At 45.8% G+C, this 22,914-nt stretch overlaps 1 long non-coding RNA gene across 2 annotated transcripts in view; it reads right to left on the bottom strand.

The window, feature by feature from the left end:
- LOC139272619 (uncharacterized) overlaps positions 1–16,507 on the bottom strand; it is a 166,547-nt gene extending 150,040 nt beyond the window's left edge. For both annotated transcript variants that reach the window (XR_011594912.1, XR_011594913.1), the window contains exon 1: positions 16,222–16,507. This is a non-coding gene — a long non-coding RNA (uncharacterized lncRNA). The remainder of the gene's footprint in view (positions 1–16,221) is intronic.
- Between the last annotated feature and the right edge of the window lie 6,407 nt (positions 16,508–22,914).

Here is a 22,914-nt window from a genome sequence, read left to right as displayed (position 1 = left end):
AGGACTTTGAATTGATGCTTCCAAACAAAAATTATAAACCAAAATCTTGAAGAAAATCAGGGGCAGTGAGGGCTCTGTGAGGCTGGCGTGGGCGGTGTCAACTCCTGCTTCGCAGGACATCCGCTGCCGGGGCGCCCCTTAAAGAGGAGGACTTTAGCTCCCCGGGCCGTCATCTTTATTTTTCGGCCAACTCTTGGGACGGCCCGACAATGACAGCCCTCGTGTTGACCGGGCTGCCATCGTGCAGCCCGGCACTTTGTTTTGGCCCATTGGTCGCATCCCTAGTTGCCTAGTAGCGGCCTGCAGAGTGCGCAGCGGCCCTCCCCTTTAATGGAAGGGGTGGGGCGTTGTAGCGCTTTAGTGCTATGTGAAGCATCTGCGCAGCGCTGGCCTGCTGCATGCCTGTGCTTGACTCAGCAGTGTGCTACCACCTCGGGAGCATCCCTCAAAGGAAGCGCATAGCCAGAGACAGTGCTCCGCTTCCTTTGAGGGATGCATGGCCCAATTCCACGTCAGGGGCGGGACTTCCGGGCCGGGTGCAGGAAGTCCTGGTCCCAGAAAGTTATTGCCACCAATCGGGGCGAGGGGTAATTTCTAACCCTTTCAGTTCCCAATTCAGTTTTCATCAGACAGGATGACTGCAACTGAATTTCTTCAAGATATCGGTTTATAATTTTTGTTTGAAAGCATCAATTCAAGGTCCTGATCAACTGTAGTATATGTTTCTTACTCAATGTTATTCAGTAAATTCTTACAAAAACGCAAACATTGCTGTTTCTGAAGAAGATGGGAGATGGTGTACCGTACAGCATGTCTGCAGTCATGTGTGCACTGATTCCAGTTGTTTGGAAAATATCTGTATAGAGTTTTTTTTACAGCTTTAGCAATGTACCTTTACTGCTAAATGCCGGTCAGAGCTGTGCTGGGAAACTTCATTTGGAAATTCAACTCTAATTTCTATTCCTGTCTCCATACTTGTGATGTTAAACATAATTAAGTGTTTTTGTCATTTATCTCATTTGCAGTTATCTCTTGTCTCATTGCTCGCCTATAATGGGCCCAAGTTTCCACATGATTCGCGCCTGATTTTTAGGAGCAACTGGTGGAGAACGGACTATTTTAGAAATCGCAATTCTCCACTTTTTTTTCTGCAGTTCTAGTCAGGTAGAACAGTTCTAGTTTAGAACAGAATTTTTTCTTCAAAAGGGGGCGTGTCCGGCCACTGACGCTTGATTTGAAAGTTTCCACAGTGAAAATGTACTCCAAACTAAAGTAGAATGGCGCCAGTGAAGATTTTTGTAGAACTGAAAAAACCTGTTCTACACATTAAAAAATCAGGCGCAGGTTACAAATTAGGCGCCCAGAACGAGGTGGGGGGGGAAGGGAACTCATAAATTTGACAATAAATCCTTATTTATACTTCTACAAATATTATACAAATAAATCCAACTTGAATAAACATTTATAAGCCAAGAAAAGATTAAATAAACCATCTTCCTACCTGTGTGAAAGTGCTTCAGCCAGGGAGAATTCTGCAGCTGTTCGTGCCGCTGAGCGAGAGAGGGAGGGAGAGAGAGAGGGGGGGTCGGGGAGCGGGTGTCGGGTCGGGGGGTGGGGGGGAGCGGGTGTCGGGTCGGGGGGGGGAGGGGAGCGGGTGTCGGGTCGGGGGGGGGGGGGGGAGCGGGTGTCGGGTCGGGGGGGGGGAGCGGGTGTCGGGTTGGGGGGGGGGAGCGGGTGTCAGGTCGGGGGGGGGGGGAGCGGGCCTCGGGTCGGGGAGTGGGACTCGGGTCGAGGGGACAGCGGGTCTCGGCGGGCAGGGAGCGGGTCTCGGGTGTCGGGTCGGGTCGGGTCGGGTCTGGTCGGCGGGGGGGGGGGGAGCGAGTGTCGGGTCTGGTCGGGCGGGGAGCAGGAGCTGGCCGTGAGAGGAGCCTCATTCACGCAGCGCCATTGGGCCAGGGCTAGGGGCTGCGTGCTTCGGGCCCCTCCCACACAGTTCGGCGCCTGGAGCTACTGCACTTGCGTGCCGACTGTAGCGCGCATGTGCAGAGGTCCCGGCACTGTTTTCAGCGCAGGGACCTGGCTCCGCCCCCCCCCACAACTCGTGCTGGCTGCGCCGAGTGCCACAGGACCTGTAAGTCGGTGGAGACTACCGAGGATTTTTTTAGGCGCAAAAAACGGGCGCCCAGCTCGGAGGGACGCCCGTTTTTTTTCTTGTGGAAACTTGGGCCCAATATTACCTCAGGATACTTAAAAACCTTTTGGACACTTGTTTGATTTCAGTGTCATGAAAATAGCACATCTGTATACTTATAACGCCTCACAGCTTCATCAATCCATTATTTAGCAGGTATAAGAATTAATTAAAAATTCACTTTGTTTCAACGAAACACAAACCACCAAAGTTACAAGCCAAATGCTGCTCACATGTGAGAAACAAAGAAACGGTTCAGCAGCGATCAGTTCTAGTCCATTACAATTTTTCACTTGGGTATTAGTGGTTGATTTTCCTCATGCTTCCACTGGGAGTGCACATTTGGAAAAATCTGCCCTTAGAAGTGATCTCTGGCATTGAATCATGTGCTGCAGCACTGGGACTTGTAATAATTTCTGTATCACATTGGAAACTTTTACCCAGTGAAGTCTGCTTCCCCCAAGTAAATATTTTATTGTTTCAAGTGCAATGTTACTCCTCCTCCTCCTCCCCCTCCCCCCCAAGTCCATTATTTCTTCAGTGTGGGTGGCTGAGGAGACTCCAGCAGTGTCTGTTTCCCACCCCACCTGCAGCCTGACTCCATTCTCCATTATGAGTCAATGATATACACTATCATATCTGCCAATTTAACCAATCCAAACGGACAGGAGAGAGAGCAACTGTCACAATAAAACTATGTTTTATTTATTTATTTTATTAAACATTTCTGGGGCTGACTGACCTCTTTATTCAGGCTGTGATCTTATTGTTCCCAAGGCTGGGGTGTTAAATATAACATCATTTCACTCAGCTACAGTTCCCTGTCGCTGTTCAATCCCCCTCCCCATGGTTTGTTGCTTTCAGTATAGCAGCAGGTTAACTAATATGAATGTGACAGGAAAACAATCTCTTGAAGAGGAATTGTTCTTGTATAAAATAAATACTTAAAACTTAGATTCTTTTTGGATCACGAAGATGAACCAGACATTTTTAGAAACTGTTTGTTGCCATTTTGTGTAGCCCACGATTTGCACCATTTAACAAACATCATTTGACAAAAAATGTTCTTTTAGTGGGAGTGGCACAAGTGACTCCTCAGTTTGAGCCATGATCTTTCACTTTAACAAGACTCCAGCAGCGCATCGAAAATCGGCACAGCAGTGGTTAGAGCAGCTCAATTTAGAGCAACATTTGATAAAATGGGGTCCTTTGATCCAGTAGAATACATAAACCTTTAGCAGGTTAATTGAGCTGCTTAGGCAAAGGCTGCATGTGTGTTAAAAGCTTTACTCAATTAGCAATTTGAACTGTGTGGCCCCTTTTATTGTAAACCTGCCTGATTCTGTGATCATTAACATCTGATTCATCTCTTGCTCTTGGGTGGGATAGTCTCATACTGGGCTGATGACATACTCCCAGTGTGACAAACAAACACAGCATTTCTCCAGAGCAGTTGGGATTTCTGGCTTCATGATTGACCCTAGACATCTACTTTCAGCAGATTCTGTCCTGATGCCCCCAAGCAGTCTTGTGGAGAAAGCCTGTGATGGTTTTCATCACCATCTGACACCCAGAAATAATTCTTTAGCATCATCGTTAAAAGGAATACAAGAGTAAATCCATTTTGCCTGAAAAACAAATTTCTTATCTAATTACCAAATTAAATAATAATAGCCATCTGACCCAAACATTGTGGGATATGATAATCTGTGCTTCTATCTAACAGCTCCAAGATGATCCAATATCACCTATTTGTTTTAGAGTCGCATCTTAAGTCATGGAGGTTCCATCCAAAAATAAATTGCTTGATCCAACCCTTGTAGTAAAGGGACCATTAGGGAAGAGTGTCCATAATAAGATGGAATTTTATATTAAGTTTGAAAGTGATTTAGTCTTAAATCTAAACAAAGCAAACTACATAGATATGAAGGGCGAGTTAGCTGAGGTAGATTGGGAAACTACATTAAAAGATGTGATGGTAGACGAGCAATGGCTAGCATTTAAAGAATTAATACATAATTTACAACAAATATACATTCCTTTAAGGCACAAAAGCTCCACAGGAAAAGTGGTCCAACTGTGGCTTACAAGAGAAGCTAAAGATAGTATTAGATCAAAGGAAGAGGCTTATAATGTTGCCAAAAAGAGCAGTAAGCCTGAGAATTGGGAGGGGTTTAGAACTCAGGAAAGGAGGACCAAGAAATTGGTAAAGAAAGGGAAAATAGAATGTGAAAGTAATCTAGCGGGAGACATAAAAACAGATTGTAAAAGCTTCTATAGGTATGAAAAATGGAAAAGATTAGCAAAAGCAAATGTGGGTCCCTTACAGGCTGAGGGGAGAAATTAAAATGGGAACTAAGGAAAAGGCAGAGAAATTAAATAAATACTATGGTCAAGATATTTGGTTGTTTAGCGACACCATTAGCATTAGAGAGGGGCGCTAAGGAGTCGTTAAACACCTACCGCCCGAGCGCCGTGCTGTCAAACTCTGCTGCAAATTTCAGTGAAAGTTTAGCAATGGTGCTGACAGTTTGCACTATGCTCGCTAGCACCACCAACTCGGTGATGTCATCGAGTATGCAACGCCTCCGTAGTTGCGCATTAGAAAAATTTACTCTTTCGCCTACACTGGCGCCTGGCACTGACACCAGCAGGGGATAGCAGTCGGTACAGCAATGATCCCAGGGCGATATGATGAAATGTAAGTTTTTCAACTTCTACTTATTTGTTGCAGTAGTGGGGAAGTGTGTGTGAAGTTCATTGAAATTTTCACAAGGATTTTTTTTTCCAGCTTCTGACATCCTAGCACCAAGAAATTGAGTTGGCCTCCTGCGCTATGGCTCTGTTGGCACCTTAAGAGGAGTGTGGAATGCTTCTCTTAGCGCTCCACTCTCCTCTTGGGGCAATACAACTGAATATCGCACTTTGAGGCGGTAGACAACGCCTGGTGCTAAAAGTACCGCCCCTGTACCATCACCACCTCCAAGTGGACGATACCGAATTTCCAGCCAGTGAAGAAGATACAAAAACCTCCCGGAAATAGTGGAAAACCAAGGGTCTAGTGAGAATGAGGAACTGAAAGAAATTAGTATTAGTAAAAAAATACTACTGCAGGAATTAATGGGACTGAAAGCCGATAAATCCCTTGGACCTGATGGCCTACATCCAAGAGTTTTCAAAGAGGTAGCTATAGAGATAGTGGATGCATTGGTTGTCATCTTCCAAAAGTCCATAGATTCTATAAAGGTTCCCGCGGATTGGAAGGTAGCAAATGTATATTCAAGACAGAGATTGATAGATTTTTGAATATTAAGGGAATCTAGGGATATGGGGATAGTGCAGGAAAATGGAGTTGAGGTAGAAGATCAGCCATGATCTTATTGAATGGCGGAGCATGTTTGAGGCCGAATGGCCTACTCCTGTTCCTATTTCTTATGTTTATGTTCTTAACCCATTCTGCAGCCAATACTGTGGGTATTGTCGTATTACAAAGTGCATATTTGTATATTGTATAAATACTGACCGCTTAAGAGCTATACGGATAATAGGATATCCATAACCTTGGATATATTACATTTGGTCCCCTCATGCAAATCATTGATATAGATTGTGAATAACTGCGGCCGAAGCATCGATCCTTGAGGCACCCCACTCGTTACATCCTGCCAACCTGAAAATGACCCGTTTATTCCTACTCTTTATTTTCTGCCCATTAACCAATCCTCAATCCATGTGACTATATTACCCCAATCCCATGAGCTCTAATTTTGTTAAATAACCTCTTGTGCGGCATAATATTGAGCAAAGGTCATAAATGTGAGTGTGTATTGCATTATTGGAAACAACAGCAGAGCAGGAGTGGAGCAGGAGCATGAAGGGAGGAGAGCCCCAGGACCCAGTATGGCAACGGCAGACCTGACCTGATGGGAACAACAGTGGAGCATGAGCCAGTCACCGCAGGGAGCAGCGCGAGCCAGCCTGAGAGTGTGACGGAACCACAGAGGGTGACAAAACCAGCATCACAGGATCCCATGTAGCTGATTGGAGGTTGAGCCCAGTGGTGAGGTCAGGACCCAGGAGAGGTCAGCGAGCAGCGGGAGGCCCAGAGGTCGGGGGCAGCGGGAGGCCCAGAGGTCGGAGAGCAGCATGAGGTCTGGCGGTCAGCGGGCCCGGAGGTCGGAAGAGGCGAGGAACAGAGGTCGAGGCCCAGGAGCGGCACAGCATGGGCCAACGGCGAGTTGGTGAGGCCGCCATGCGCTCTGTGAAACCCAGGGAGAGAGGTCCTGCGGGAAGGAGAAAGGAGGACAGTAGGAGCATGTGTGTTTGCATGTGCTAGGCCCATACATCGGCGCCTGGTCTCCAGTCGTCTTGGATCCATTTGCCACTGGACCAAGACCTTCTTCTGTCAAGCTCGTGTGGTAGCTGATGTGCAACGGCCACCCCACGTTAAAATAATTCACGCACAGGTATCTTCCACATTTTAAGATGAAGTTCGGGACCTGGAATATCAGAACCCTCATGGACAACCCCAACAACCACAGACCGGAACCCCGCATGGCTATCGTTGCCCTGGAACTCAGGCGCTTCAACATAGACACCACCGCCCTGAGCAAGACCCGGCTGGCAGGGTAAGTCCAGCTCAAAGAACAAGGTGGTGGCTACACCTTCTTCTGGAAAGGCAAACCAGAAGTAGACTGTTGCCTCCATGGGGTGGGCTTCACCGTAAAAAACAAACTAGTGAGCTGTCTCAGAGACTCCCCTTGCGGGATAAACAAATGCCTCATGATTCTTCCACACACCCTAGTCCAGAACTAGTGAACTACGGTCTTCAGCGTGTACACCCCAACACTGGAAGCTACAGACGAGACTAAAGAGGAACTCTACTCCAGCTTCGAACAATCCCTGTCCCGAGTCCCAATGGGCAACAAGCTAATCCGCCTTAGCATCTTCAATGTCAGAGTTGGAAAGGACACTAACCTCTGGGGAGGTGTAATCGGCAGAGAGGGGGTAGGGAAAACCAACTCCAATGGCACCCTCCTCCTGACAAAATGCTCAGAACACGGCCTCATCACAACCAATACCCTGTTCCATCAGAAGGACAAATATAAAGCCTCATGGCAACACCCTCGCTCCAAGCATTGGCATCTGCTAGACTATGTCATCATCCGAGCGAGGGACCGCAAAGATGTGTGCATCATCTGCACAATGACAGGAGCTGACGACTGCTGGACGGACCACCGCCTAATCCACTCTATCATTACCATCAACATTGCCCCAAAACAGCAGCGTCAACAGAAACAATGCCACAGGAAAATCAACGCCGGAGCACTCAAAGATCCTTCTAAGAATGCCCAATTCAGCCAGCGCCTCGCTACCAACTTGACGACTCCCAGTGACCCAGAGACGCAGAGTGTCCACAGTGCCTGGTCTGCCCTCAAGGCTTCCATTATCAGCACCTGTGAAGAGACGCTCGGTCACTTGACCAGGAAACACCAAGACTGGTTCGACGAGAATGACCAGGAGATCCAGGAGCTAATATTCCGCAAGCGCAAGGCATTCTTGGACTGGAAACAGCAACACAACTCGAGGGCAAGAAAACAGCCCTACAGACGTCTGAAGACTGAGGTCCAACAGAAAACCTGTGACCTAAAGAACAGATGGTGGGTGGACAAAGCTCAAGAAATCCAGCAGCTATCTGCCGACCATGACGGTGAGGATTCTTTAGAGCACCCAAGGCCCTACCCCACTGCTGTCCAAGAACAGAGAGGTGCTCATCGAGGACAGAGAGGCAGTCAGTGCCCACTGAAAGGAGCACTTCCAGGATCTCCTTAATCGAGTCTCTATCTTCGACGTGAGTGCCCTCACTCCATCCCACAGTATGCCACCCGCCACCATCTCAGCACAACCCCAGCCCGGCACGAGGTTGAAAACTGAAGAACAACAAGGCATCAGGAGCAGATGGAATCCCCACCGAAGCACTAAAACATGGCTGAGAAGTACGACTGGCACGGATTCATGACCTCATCTCTCTTATCTGGAAGGAGGAAATCATGCCAGGAGATCTCAGACTCTGTAATAATGACCATCTTCAAGAAAGGTGACAAGTCCGACTGTGGTAACGACAGAGTAATCTCCCTGCTGTCGAACACCGGAAAAGTCATTGCAAGAATCCTCCTCAATTGTCTTCTCCCTGTGGCTGAAGAGCTCCTCCCAGAGTCACAATGCAGATTCCACCCACTAAGGGGCACAATGGACATAATCTTCACCATGCGGCAGATACAAGAGAAATGCAGGGAACAGCACCAACCCTTGTACATGGCCTTCTTTGACCTCATAAAAACTTTCGACACTGTCAATCGTGAGGGCTTATGGAGTATCCTCCTCAGATTGGGCTGCCCTCAAAAGTTTGTCACCATCTTCCGCCTGCTCCACGATGACATGCAAGCTGTGATCCTGACCAATGGATCCACCACAGACCCATTCCACATTCGGACCAAGGTCAAGCAAGGTTGTGTCATCGCACCAACGCTCTTCTCGATCTTCCTTGCTGCAATGCTCCATCTCACCTTCAGCAAGCTCCCCGCTGGAGCGCATCTAAATTACAGGACAAACGGGAATCTGTTCAACCTCCGCTGCCTCCAGTCTAGATCCAAGGTCGTCCCATCCTCCGTCATCGAACTACAGTACGCAGACGATGCTTGCATCTGCGCACACTCGGAGGCTGAACTCTAAGCCATCGTCAACACCTTCACCAAGGCATACGAGAGCATGGGCCTTACACTAAACATCCGTAAGACAAATGTCTTCTACAAACCTGCACCCGCCACACAAACACTGCTCCCGGTTATCAAAATCCACGATGAGGCCTTGGACAACATGGACCATTTTCCATACCTCAGGAGCCTACTGTCAACAAGGGCAGACATCGATGATGAGGTCCAACACTGCCTTCAGTGTGCCAGTGTAGCCTTCGGTCGCCTGAGCAAGAGAGTGTTTGAAGACCAGGACCTCAAACCCGGCACCAAGCTCATGGTCTACAAAGTAGTAGTGATACCTGCCCACCTATATGGCTCAGAATACAGCATGCACCTCAAAACACTGGAGAAGTACCACCAGTGCTGCTTCCTCAAGATCCTGCAAATCCATTGGCAGGAGAGATGCACTAATGTCAGTGTTCTCACTCAGGCCAACTTCCCAGCATCGAAGCATTGACCACGCTCGATCAGCTCCCCTGACGGGCCACATCGTCCGCATGCCTGACACGAGACTCCCAAAACATGCGCTCTACTCGGCGCTCCAGCACGGCAAGCGAGCCCCAGGTGGCAGAGGAAACACTTCAAGGACACCTTCAAAGTCTCCTTGAAAAAGTGCAACACCCCACCGACACCTGGGATCCCTGGCCCAAGACTGCCCAAAATGGAGGAAAAGCATCCGGGAAGGTGCTGAACACCTCAAGTCTCTTCGCCGAGAGCAAACGGAAGCCAAGTGTCATCAGCAGAAGGAGCGCATGGCAACCCAGGCACCCCACCCACCCGTTCCTTCAACCACCGTCTGCCCCACCTGTAGATCCTGCATTGGATTCTTCAGTCACCTGAGAACTCATTTTTAGTGTGGAAGCAACTCTTCCTCGACTGCGAGGAACTGCCAAATAAGAGAAGATCTTTATAGAGTGCTGAGAAACTAATTTCTTACCCAATTGCCAGATATTCTTTGGCTCAAACATTGTGGGATGTGATAATCTGTGGTTCTGTCTTACAACTGATGAGCAATGATCCAAAATCACCTATTTATTTTAGATTAACTTCTTAAACCATGGAGCATTTCATCCAAGATAAGCCCTTCCTTCCCTCCCCAGGACATATCTGGAAGCTGGCTTGCCATCCTAGCTGGCCAATTTTGGGAAGGGCCAGACTGGTGAGCTATGTATACCAATCGGCCGTCCCACTGCAGCTCAGCAGTATTATGGAACTAAGGCCCAATTTCGAGATAGCCTTGGGCCTCTGTCATCAGGCATGCGGTTTTAACACGTTGCCAATTTCGAACCGGTTCCCGACCATAACCTAATCTCTCTGCCCCCCCTCCCCCACCCCGCACCCCCCAGGAGGACAGATCCCACTATGGCAATGACAATTCAATAAATCTGAAGATTTGTTATAAATAAATACCAAGGAACGCTGCGAGTTTACTCATTTTCTTCAGGGATGGAAACCTGCTACTCCTACCCAGTCTGGCTACATGTGGCTTCAGTTCTACCCTACATGGTAGACTAGAAATACTCTCTGGTACTCTAGGGATGGGCAATAAATGCTGCCTTGACAATCACCCACAGTGTCAAGAGAAAGTAAAATAAAACACCTTCTAATTATCTCCTTAATGTCAAAGGATTCAACCAGTAACAGAGGAAAGCCCTGAGCTCACAAAGATTAGGCAGACGGAATCTTTCTCCCAGAGGACGACAAACTCAAATAATCAAGATATGTCTCCTGCACCTGGCAGGGATTGTCGCACAATTCTGATAAAGGGGCACATTCTGAGAGAGCTGATCGCAATACTCAACAATGTGCCTCATATACTGACTCCCTACCATTTCCCACTGCAACATTCTCATCCCCGACACACGGAAGGCACAGTGATCATGGGAGGGGACTTGCACTGCAACCCACCACCCCCATTTAAGTAGATTTCTAGCAGAAATGGGATACTCGGCAGCCAGTCAGGATATCCAAGATGATATACTGACCTAGGACTAGTTGATATATGGAGAGTCATGCTCACCACAAAGCAATAATATACCTTCTATATAAACGCACAGAGAACACACTCCAGAACTGGTCATTTTTTCTTCAAGCTATCACACCTGGACTGAATCAGTAGCTACCACATGTATGACAACAAAGCAATCATGCTCTGTTTCACCCTTACTAACTAACAACACATCCCTGTCATTGGTGATGAAACACCCTGCTTCATTATCAGGAGTGTTATGTCCTTACACTCTACTGTAAATCAACACGAGGCACATACTGGAGACAAGGTCACTCTGTGACCTGTACCTTTATTCACTGGACCAAGGAGTGCTGACCCTGTGTGGGACTTCCCTTGAAATACCTGGGTGACCAGGTGAGGAGTGTCTCCCACAAGTTCACCCTCTGTGGTCAAGACATTTCTTAGGTGTATACAGTGTACAGTGTTGTTACATGAAGGTTACAGTTACATGAAGATTACAAACATGGCAAGGAGCCTGAAAATATGGGACTTAATACCTCCCCATTATTCAGGGCCCTATTATTGTTCTCTTCTGCCGAAAAAGGCATTGCAAACCTGGAGCAAAGATAAGTGGAGTTAAACAGGTGCTAGACAAATTCCGCCTCATCTAGAACAACCAGTGCCACCATCTCCAAATAAAACACTTCCGCTCGGAGGCAGCCATGCTGAAAATGCTCAATGAGCCATAGCTTCACACTCTAGAATTGTACCCACTAATAGACCCTGCAAACATATCTCCACATTTGCTCTTTCAGAACATAAGAACATAAAAAATAGAAATAGGAGTCGGCCACCTGGCCCCTTGAGCCTGCTCCGCCATTTAATAAGATCATGGCTGATCTGATCACGGACTCAGCTCCACTTCTCTGTTCAGCTTTACATAAGAACATAACATAAGAACGTTAGAATTAGGAACAGGAGTAGGCCATCTAGCCCCTCGAGCCTGCTCCGCCATTCAACAAGATCATGGCTGATCTGGCCATGGACTTAGCTCCACTTACCCGCCCGCTCCCCGTAACCCTTAATTCCCTTATTGGTTAAAAATCTATCTGTCTGTGACTTGAATACATTCAATGAGCTAGCCTCAACTGCTTACTTGGGCAGAGAATTCCACAGATTCACAACCCTCTGGGAGAAGAAATTCCTTCTCAACTCGGTTTTAAATTAGCTCCCGCGTATTTTGAGGCTGTGCCCCCTAGTTCTAGTCTCCCATACCCGTGGAAACAACCTCTCTGCCTCTATCTTGTCTATCCCTTTCATTATTTTAAATGTTTCGATAAGATCACCCCTCATCCTTCTGAACTCCAACGAGTAAAGACCCAGTCTACTCAATCTATCATCATAAGGTAACCCCCTCATCTCCGGAATCAGCCTAGTGAATCGTCTCTGTACCCCCTCCAAAGCCAGTATATCCTTCCTTAAGTAAGGTGACCAAAACTGCACGCAGTACTCCAGGTGCAGCCTCACCAATACCCTATACAGTTGCAGCAGGACCTCCCTGCTTTTGTACTCCATCCCTCTCTCAATGAAGGCCAACATTCCATTCACCTTCCTGATTACCTGCTGCATCTGCAAACTAACTTTTTGGGATTCATGCACAAGGACCCCCAGGTCCCTCTGCACCTCAGCATGTAATTTCTCCCCATTCAAATAATATTCCCTTTTACTGTTATTTTTCCCCAAGGTGGATGACCTCACACTTTCCGACATTGTATTCCATCTGCCAAACCTTAGCCCATTCGCTTAACCTATCTAAATCTCTTTGCAACCTCTCTGTGTCCTCTACACAACCCGCTTTCCAACTAATCTTTGTGTCATATGCAAATTTTGTTACACTACACTCTGTCCCCTCTTCCAGGTCATCTATGTATATTGTAAACAGTTGTGGTCCCAGCACCGATCCCTGTGGCACACCACTAACCATCGATTTCCAACCCAAAAAGGACCCATTTATCCCGACTCTCTACTTTCTGTTCACCAGCCAATTCTCTATCCATGCTAATACATTTCCTCTGACTCCGCGTACCTCGATCTTCTGCAGTAACCTTTTGTATGGCACCATATTGAATGCCTTTTGGAAATCTAAATACACCACATCCATCGGTACACCTCTATCCACCATGCTCGTTATATCCTCAAAGAATTCCAGTAAATTAGTTAAACATGATTTCCCCTTCATGAATCCATGCTGCGTCTGCTTGATTGCACTATTCCTATCTAGATGTCCCGCTATTTCTTCCTTAATGATAGTTTCAAGCATTTTCCCCACTACAGATGTTAAACTAACTGGCCTATAGTTACCTGCCTTTTGTCTGCCCCCTTTTTTAAACAGAGGCGTTACATTAGCTGCTTTCCAATCCGCTGGTACCTCCCCAGAGTCCAGAGAATTTTGGTAGATTATAACAAATGCATCTGCTTTAACTTCCGCCATCTCTTTTAATACCCTGGGATGCATTTCATTAGGACAGGGGACTTGTCCACCTTGAGTCCCATTAGCCTGTCCAACACTACCTCCCTAGTGATTGTGATTGTCTCAAGGTCCTCCCTTCCCACATTCCTGTGACCAGCAATTATTGGCATGGTTTATGTGTCTTCCACTGTGAATACCGAAGCAAAATAATTGTTTAAGGTCTCAGCCATTTCCACATTTCCCATTATTAAATCCCCCTTCTCATCTTCTAAGGGACCAACATTTACTTTCGTCACTCTTTTCCATTTTATATATCTGTAAAAGCTTTTACTATCTGTTTTTATGTTTTGCGCAAGTTTACCTTCGTAATCTATCTTTCCTTTCTTTATTGCTTTTTTAGTCATTCTTTGCTGTTGTTTAAAATTTTTCCAATCTTCTCGTTTCCCACTAACCTTGGCCACCTTATATGCATTGGTCTTTGATTTGATACTCTCCTTTATTTCCTTGGTTATCCACGGCTGGTTATCCCTTCTCTTACCGCCCTTCTTTTTCACTGGAATATATTTTTGTTGCGCACTATGAAAGAGCTCCTTAAAAGTCCTCCACTGTTCCTCAGTTGTGCCACCATTTAGTCTGTGTTTCCAGTCTACTTTAGCCAACTCTGCCCTCATCCCACTGTAGTCCCCTTTGTTTAAGCATAGTACGCTCATTTCTGACACAACTTCCTCACCCTCAATCTGTATTACAAATTCAACCATACTGTGAGCACTCATTCCGAGAGGATTGTTTACTAGGAGATCATTTATTTTTCCTGTCTCATTACACAGGACCAGATCTAAGATAGCTTGCTCCCTTGTAGGTTCTGTAACATACTGTTCTAAGAAACAATCCCGTATGCATTCTATGAATTCCTTCTCCAGGCTACCCCGTGCGATTTGATTTGACCAATCGATATGTAGGTTAAAATCCCCCATGAATACTGCCGTTCCTTTTTCACATGCCTCCATTATTCCCTTGATTATTGCCTGCCCCACGGTGAAGTTATTATTTGGGGGCCTATAAACTATGCCCACCAGTGACTTTTTCCCCTTACTATCTCTAATCTCCACCCACAATGATTCAACATTTTGTTCATTCGAGCCAATATCGTCTCTCACAACTGCCCTGATATCATCCTTTATTAACAGAGCTACCCCACCTCCTTTCCCTTCATATCTATCTTTCCGAATCGTCGGATACCCCTGTATATTTAATTCCCAGTCTTGGCCACCCTGCAACCACGTTTCTGTAATGGCCACCAAATCATACCCATTTGTAATGATTTGTGCCGTCAACTCATTTACTTTATTTTGAATGCTGCGTGTGTTTAGGTAGAGTGTTTTAATCCTAGTTTTTAAACCATGATTTTTAGTTTTGTCCCCTCCTGCTGCCCCTTTATATTCAGTGGCCCTTTTTGTTTTTTGCCTTGGGTTTCTCTGCCCTCCACTTTTACTCATCTCCTTCCTGAATTTTGCTTTTGTCTCCTTTTTGTTTTAGATCAAAAGCCAAAACAGAAAGTGTGAGGGGGACCCAGGAACAAGACCTGAGTCACCAGTTGCAGGCGAGGAATGGAGACACATATGGAAACAAATACAACTGCTTGCATAGATGTGATGTAGTCACTGCCTAACACATCTGTTACTGCAAACCATGAGCTGCTGCACGTTGCTTGTGGCAATGTGACATGTAAAGTTGGAACAGGTAAGGTGCAGACTCCACCTGGAGCTCTAGAAGTACCATACAACGTGGACCCCTTCCCTAGAAGCACACAAAACTCAGAAATCTACAAACACATAGCCAGACTGCCCAAACAAGGTAAGAGTGGACCAACTGGAACATAGTCACATGTTAACAAGAATTTTCTTCCATTTTTTGGATATCTGAAGCCCCATAAAGGCCAACAATTGAACCCTGCAAGACCCCTCGCTATGCAGACAGGATTTTTGAAATCTCCCTGAACTCAGCCAAGAATCCACAGGGCAGTGCCAAGTTCCCCTGTTGTTTAACTATACCAATATAGAACCACAGTTTCAGTGTAAGTACAATACTGAAAAGTTTTTAAAATGCCTTTCCAATTACAGTTCACAGCTGATTGAGAAGTAGTGCTCTCTGCTTCATTGGTTGGCCTGCTTTCCCACCTGACTCCATCTTGTCAACAAGTCAACGCCATCCTACCATATGATCTCAGACTTTAGCTTTATATTCTTTCATATTATCTTCAACCTGTCCTCTGTTTATGATCTGGACATGTCTCTCCTAATCCCTGCCATGCTTAAGTGATCTGAAATCTCTCTGGGTCCATGTTGGCTGCTGTTCCAGACCTGAGCTTATTACTTCTATCTCCATTTTTCTCTCTATTCTCTTGTCTCCTCTCCTCCTTGTCATCCAGTCATGCCACCTTTCATTTCTTCCCTCTCTGGTAATTTGCGCACCCCCCACCACCAACCCCAATCCCTACTCTAACCCATCACTACCACTCTGCCTGCCTATTCTCCTACCCCATTCCCAGTAATGAATGCCTCTTGAATAAACCCAGAGCTATCTTCTGTACCTCTCTTGGTATTCTCTGAAGGGCCCATCAAGGCAACCACTTTTGCCTCCATATGAGCAGCAATACCAACTATCCTGTCCTCTCCCATTAACATTTCCATTCAGCACACCTGCTGAAGCTAACTTCTGCAAGTCTTCAACAAACTTCTTTGAAGACCTCAAAAACCCAACACTCAGTTAAACATTCATGTTCAAACAGCAATTCTTGGCTTTTATACATTTTATGGAAAACATTCTGCTGGAAGATTACACCCAAAACACTAACCTGTCTTTCCTCAGCATTTTCTCCTTTTACTCCAGATGTCCAGCATTTCTTTTTACTTTTTGAAACAAAAGTCACCAGGCAGTTTCAGGGCCGCTGAACCTTTTAGTGTGCTGTCTATGATTTCCTCTTGACAGTTCCCTATGAAGTGATATTCCTTTGATAAAAACATAAGGACTGAAATTTGGCTACGCCCCATTGGGGGCCATAAGCAAGGTGAGGCAGGAATTCGTGCGGCCAGCGCGGAAATCCCGCCCCGGCCATGAAATTCCGCTTCCCGCCCCTCACAGCGACATTGCACTCCACTTTCTTTTTGGGCGGGTTCGGGAGAGCGACGTGGCATCTCCACATAGTGCTGATGTGTTTCAACGCCCCGCCCCTACCATTAAAGAGGAGGGATGCTGTGAACTCCACAGGCCCTTTGAAGGCGTCCACTGAGACACCAGGTCTAAGGGGTGCCATGGCCGCAGCTCGACACTAAGATAGAGTGCAGGGTTGCACGATCACGACCCGGACCCCCCGAACAGCCTGACCGATAAGGGGGGGGGAGGGGGGGAAATAAAAGATGGCGGTGCGCGGCACAGAGCACCTATCCTTTAAGGTTTGACCTGCCCAGTTCACGACGGCCTCACGGGGCGCTGGCCATTTTATGCCTCGCGGCTGAAAGGGGCTGCCACGGGGTGAACAGGGGTGTCCACGCACAGCAATTATGTCATCGGCAGAGGCGAAGCGGCCCACGGCACTACCATTTTTGCACCTCCGCTAACTCCTGCGACATTTCGTGGGAGTCGGTAGCATCCTCTACTCCCGGGCAAAAACAGTTTTGCGCCCCGTTTGCACCACCCAGAGATGCTAACGGGAGGCACAGAACAGGAAAATTTCGGCCCCATAGTGTATCCCTGAGAGTGCACATCAATCTGAACCTCATCTTTCTGAAAGTCATGTAGATTTTCCCTGCCCCGGTTGCATAAATGTATCATCATGTTCACAAATACCCTTTGCTGGAATGAGGGAAGGATGAGCATCAGTATTTTTTCTTTACAAATAGATCGGATTGGGATGGAGTGTGCAGGCTTCCAGACTAAGTCCATCAGCCCTCTCTACTCATGTTGCTACATCTGAGTTGTTTTCCAGGGCCTTTTTGTTTAATATTTAAGCAGAGTTCTATTTCCAAGTCACAGGGCATTTTTAACTTTCTGAACGAGTGTGGCTGTGCCTAGCTTTGTGCTGTGGTTATACTGAGCTATAATTATCTGGATATAGAATATGTGCAGGTGGATTGAGTAGTACAGCACTAGATGCTCTCAGCTTGGCATCCCACAACAGAAAATACATCAATACTAAAGCAAAATACTGTGGATGTTGGAAATCTGAAATAAAAACAGAAGATGCTGGAAATACTTAGCAGGTCAGGCAGCATCTGTGGAGAGAGAGAGAGAAACAGAGTTAACGTTTCAGGTCGATGATCTTTCGTCAGAACTGAACAAGCTTAGAGATATAACAGATTTTAAGCAATACAGAGGCAGGGAAAAGGAGGAGGGGAGGAAAGAACAAAGGGGAAGGTCTGTGATAGGGTGCAAGGTCAGTGAGATTAAGTCAAAAGGATGATGGTGAAAAATACACCACTTCTGTTTTGCTAAACTGTGACACAGTATGCTCTTTAGATATTAAAACAAACAAATTACTTTACATAACATGCATTAGAATAGATACAGATGACTGAGTACTATATGGCTGCTATGCTGATGGTGCTGTGGGACCGTTGTATGTGGGATGCAGCTGGTCAGGCTTGTGTGCTATGAGTCACAGGGTTGTATTGAAGTCTGACAGTTTTACTCAATTACCTTCAGGGGTCAGGGTGAAATTTCACAGAGCTTTACTTTCCAGTGACTTTAACCTGTGATTATTCACTTCCCATAGGAGGTTGGGTAGGTTTGGTTGAGTCCATGGTAGGCTACATTGTACTTGGTTTGTGAAAGGAACAGATCTGATAGGATATCTATCTGCTCCACTGCTCATATAAGGGATAGTTTTCTGAGTATGCATTGCACTGCTCGTGATTTTCTGCTTCATGCTGGCAGTGGGCAAGGTTCCCTGCCACAGAAAGTTGTTGATGCCAGATCATTGGATATATTCAAGAGGGAGTTAGATATGGCCCTTACGGCTAAAGGGATCAAGGGGTATGGAGAGAAAGCAGGAAAGGGGTACTGAGGGAATGATCAGCCATAATCTTATTGAATGGCGGTGCAGGCTCGAAGGGCCAAATGGCCTACTCCTGCACCTATTTTCTATGTTTCTATGTTTCTATGTTTCCCCCTTCCCCCATCAGTGTACTCTGAAAATGTCTCCAATATAGTGGTCATGCCTGCACGTATTTTTAAATACCCACTTCCATCAGTCCCTGTGCAGTGACCAAGGTAAGTGGGTAATTCTGCTGCAAGGGAGTGTAAGCTACCTGGGGAACTATGGGAGTGTTGGGAGAGGCAATGGCTATGTTTTCCTCCACTTCTAGGCTTTGAAAAATGGCAATAAAATGAAGGGGTGGTGTTGAATTAAAAGTAAACCTGATGCCTTTTTTAATACAAAAGCATAATACCTGTAGAATCCAACTCCTATATTGGATCAATGCAGATTTTACAATATTTTTATCACATATCTATATAGAACATAGAAACATAGAAATTTACAGCGCGGAAGGAGGCCATCTCGGCCCATCGTGTCCGCGCCGGCCGACAAAGAGCCACACGGCCCTTGATCAGCAGGTTAGATTTAAACCGAATGACGGAAAGGCAAAGAGCACCCAGCCCAAACCAGTCCGCCTCACACAACTGCGACACCTCTTATACTGAAACATTCTACACTCCACCCCAACCGGAGCCATGTGATCTCCTGGAAGAGGAAAAAAAACAGATAAAAACCCAGGCCAATTTAGGGAGAAAAAATCTGGGAAAATTCCTCTCCGACCCATCCAGACGATCGAAACTAGTCCAGGAGATCATGTGGAATGAATTAATTTCATTGCATATATATGAGAGCATGAGAGGAAAGGTAAAATGCAAGGTGCTCCTGGTAAAATGGCATACACAATTGAGAAATGTATCTTCACATCTCAGTCCGGCATCTACCTGTTATGGTTGGTTTTCAATGGATCATGTTGCTGTGAAATTGATTTCTCATGATGCAAACTGTAAAATGTCATTTGCAAAACGTGGAACTTTTAGGAAATGGATAGTTGATTGGTGAACAGTAAATAAATTGGGGGGAATGTTTCAGGAGGTCAATGTTTGGTGGTGGATCAGGTGGGAAAATGCTTTTTTTTCACAGCGGGTCAGGACCCTGCTGTCAACCCACTACAGGATGTAGTGCTGGAGGAGCCTCAGCCCTTGCTCTTGTCCAACAGGTACGTGGTTATTGCTCCCTGTGTGGACGAGAACAGGGACTGCTAGAAGGATGAACAAACTGACCACAGCACCGTGGGACAGGGGGCCATTCAAATTGGGGGAGTAAAAAGAAATGTAGTGGTTGGAGACAGGAGGATAGATACTGTTCTCTGTAGCCGAGAGCGTGAGTCCTGAAGGCTGTGGTGCCTGCCTGGTGTCAGGGTTAAGAACATCTCCTCTGGGCTCGAGAAGAACTTGGAGTGGGAGGGGGAAGATCCAGTTGTCATGGTCCACGTAGATACAACGACATAGATAGGACAAAGAAAGAGGTTCTGCTGAGGGAGTAGGAGCAGATAGGGGCTAAATTAAAAAGCAGAACCACAAATGTAATAATCTCTGATTACCTGAACCACGAGCAAATTTGCATAGGATCAATAAGATCAGAGAGATGAACGCGTGGTTCAAAGATTGGTGTGGGAAAAATGGGTTTCGATTCATGGGGCACTGGTAACAGTACTGGCTTAAGAGGGAGCTGTTCTGTCGGAACGGGCTTCACTTGAACCAGGCTGGGACCAGTGTCTTGGTGAATTGAGTGTAGAAAGGGCTTTAAATGAAATAGTGGGGTGGAGTGATCAGGTGAGTGGAAATTTTAAAAGTCAAAAAGAAAGGAGAAGGCAATGGTGCAGGGTAGCGATAGGGGTACTGATAAACAAATGTGTGACAGGAAGGGACAGAGCGTATCAGAAAGTCAGGTCAGAATAGGGAAAAATAGTAAAAAGACAAAATTAAAAGCTCTTTATCTGAATGCATGCAGCATTCGTAACAAGATAGAAGAGTTGACGGCACAAATAGATATAAATGGGTATGATCTGATAGCCATTACAGAGACGTGGTTGCAAGGTGACCAAGACTGGGAACTAAATATTCAGGATATTTGACAATTCAGAAGGATAGACAGAAAGGAAAAGGAGGCAAGGTAGCTTTGTAAATAAAGAATGAGATCAGTGCAGTAATGAGGAATGATATTGGCTCAGAAGATCAAGATGTAGTATCAGTTTGGGTGGAGATAAGAAATAATAAGGGGAAGAAGCCACTGGTGGGCATAGTCTATAGGCACGCTAACAGTACCTACACTGTTGGAAGAAGTATAAAAGAAGAAATAAAAACAGAGAAAGTTAACATGCATCAAGAAAGCAAAAAGAACAGAAAATGTTGGAAATCTCAGCGGGTCAGGCAGCATGTGGCGAGAAACACAACGTTAACGTTCCGGTTCGACGACCTTCGTCAGAACTGCCGAATGTTCGAGGATCCCCAGGTCTCTCTGTAATGCAGCACTTTACAATTTTTCTCCATTTAAATTATAATCTGCTTTTCTATTATTTCTGCTGAAGTGGATATCCTCACATTTTCCCACATTATACTTCATCTGCCAAATTTTTGCCCACTCACTTAGCCTGTCGCTATCCCTTTGCAGATTGTTTGTGTCCTCCTCACACATTGCTTTCCCACCCATCTTTGTATCATCAGCAAACTTGGCTACATTACACTCAGTCCCTTCATCCAAGTCATTAATATAGATTGTAAATAGTTGAGGACCCAGCACTGATCTCTGCGGCACCCCACTAGTCACTGTTTGTCAACCGGAAAATTACCCATTTATCCCGACTCTCTGTTTTCTGTTAGTTAGCCAATCCTCTATCCATGCTAATATATTACCCCCAATCCCGTGAGCTTTTATCGTGTGCAGTAACCTCTTATGTGGCATCTTATCGCATGCCTTCTGGAAATCCAAATACACCACATCTACTGGTTCCCCCTTATCCACCCTGCTCGTTACATCCTCAAAGAACTCCAGCAAATTTGTCAGACATGATTTCCCCTTCATAAAACCATGCTTTTACGTCCACCTGAGGGAACAGATGAAGCCTCAGTTTAATATCTCATCCAAAAGACAGTACCTCCAACAGTGCAGCACTTCTTCAGTATTGCACTGAAGTGTCAGCCTGGATAATGTGCTCAAGTACTGGAGTTTTCAACCAAACTTGTAAATATCCATGCACTTTATTTGTCACAACTGACACTAGTTATGCCAAAATTACAAACTACTTTTCAGCTTGTGTCTTTAAACATTTATTTTCCTCATCATTTTTTTCCTTTTTCTCTTAGGATAGTCTTGGACCTGGTTTACTCAGTACAAACTTCACTGTTTTCTAATTAGCCAACCAGAGACACAATGCAAGTGAGTTGCGATGAATGATGTTGGCTTTTCCTCTGTCTCTGAGAGGAGTTAGAGTCTGCGAGAAGGAGCTGGATTTTCTCATCTTTTCTTGTTTCCTCCCAATTCAAACTGATTGCTTTGGCCTCTGACCTAACAGTTACTGAAAACTGTCAGAGCAATTGAAGAAAATGAGTTAGAGTAACAAACCCACCAGACATGAAATCATCAGAGGCAGGCCTGAGATACTAACTCACAACAGACAGCTCTTGGATACTAACTCACGACAACAGCGCTCAGATATGAACACAGGACAAATACCATGAGATTTGAATTCATGATAGTACCAAGATATGAACTCACGAAGCAGACTCTAAGATACTAATTTATTGGTAGAAACCCTGAGATACGTACTGACAGCAGACACTGAGATTAACTCATGATGGTCATTCTGAGATAATAACTCATGGAGCTAGAACCTCCACTTTTTTTACCTGCTAAACGCCCACTTAATGCCCATTTTACCGCTGAAATGACATATAACACCCACATAGCGCCCATTTTGGCACAAAATGGAAACTGGCGGGCATTTTTCGGAAACTTACCGCTGAGCGTTACTTTCCCCATGTGCTTAACACCGAGAAAAAATATTACTGCCCACCCACTTTTTTTGGATGGAATCAGCAGAATGGGCGAATTCAACGCCCATAATATTGCCCAGCGTTACTTTCCACACGGAATTAATGCCAAAATTCAATATTAATGCCCAGTGACTATTTTTTGTCGTAAAGAGAAGATTTACCCAAACTAGCGGCCATGGAGATCGCCACATCATCAATTTCACCACCCCACAAACATTTCACCCACAATATCGCTTACTCAAAAAACCGCCCACAAAAAGTGGAACTAACCGGAACGAATCACAGCGTTATGGACGCCATGTTGTAGATCACATGTCGCATCCTTTAAAAGGCTGCTGTGCTTCAACCTCGGGGGAGTTCGGATGTACTCTGCAGGTTGTTGGAGTTGATGTGAACATCTGTACAAACAACTTGACCACACTGTGACCGATTGGAATTGAAGAGGTGTGTTCATCAGGAA

The sequence above is a fragment of the Pristiophorus japonicus genome, chromosome 9 (genome assembly GCF_044704955.1).
Source record: "Pristiophorus japonicus isolate sPriJap1 chromosome 9, sPriJap1.hap1, whole genome shotgun sequence".
Lineage (NCBI taxonomy): Eukaryota > Metazoa > Chordata > Chondrichthyes > Pristiophoridae > Pristiophorus > Pristiophorus japonicus.
This window is presented reverse-complemented; position numbering and strand designations above follow the sequence as displayed.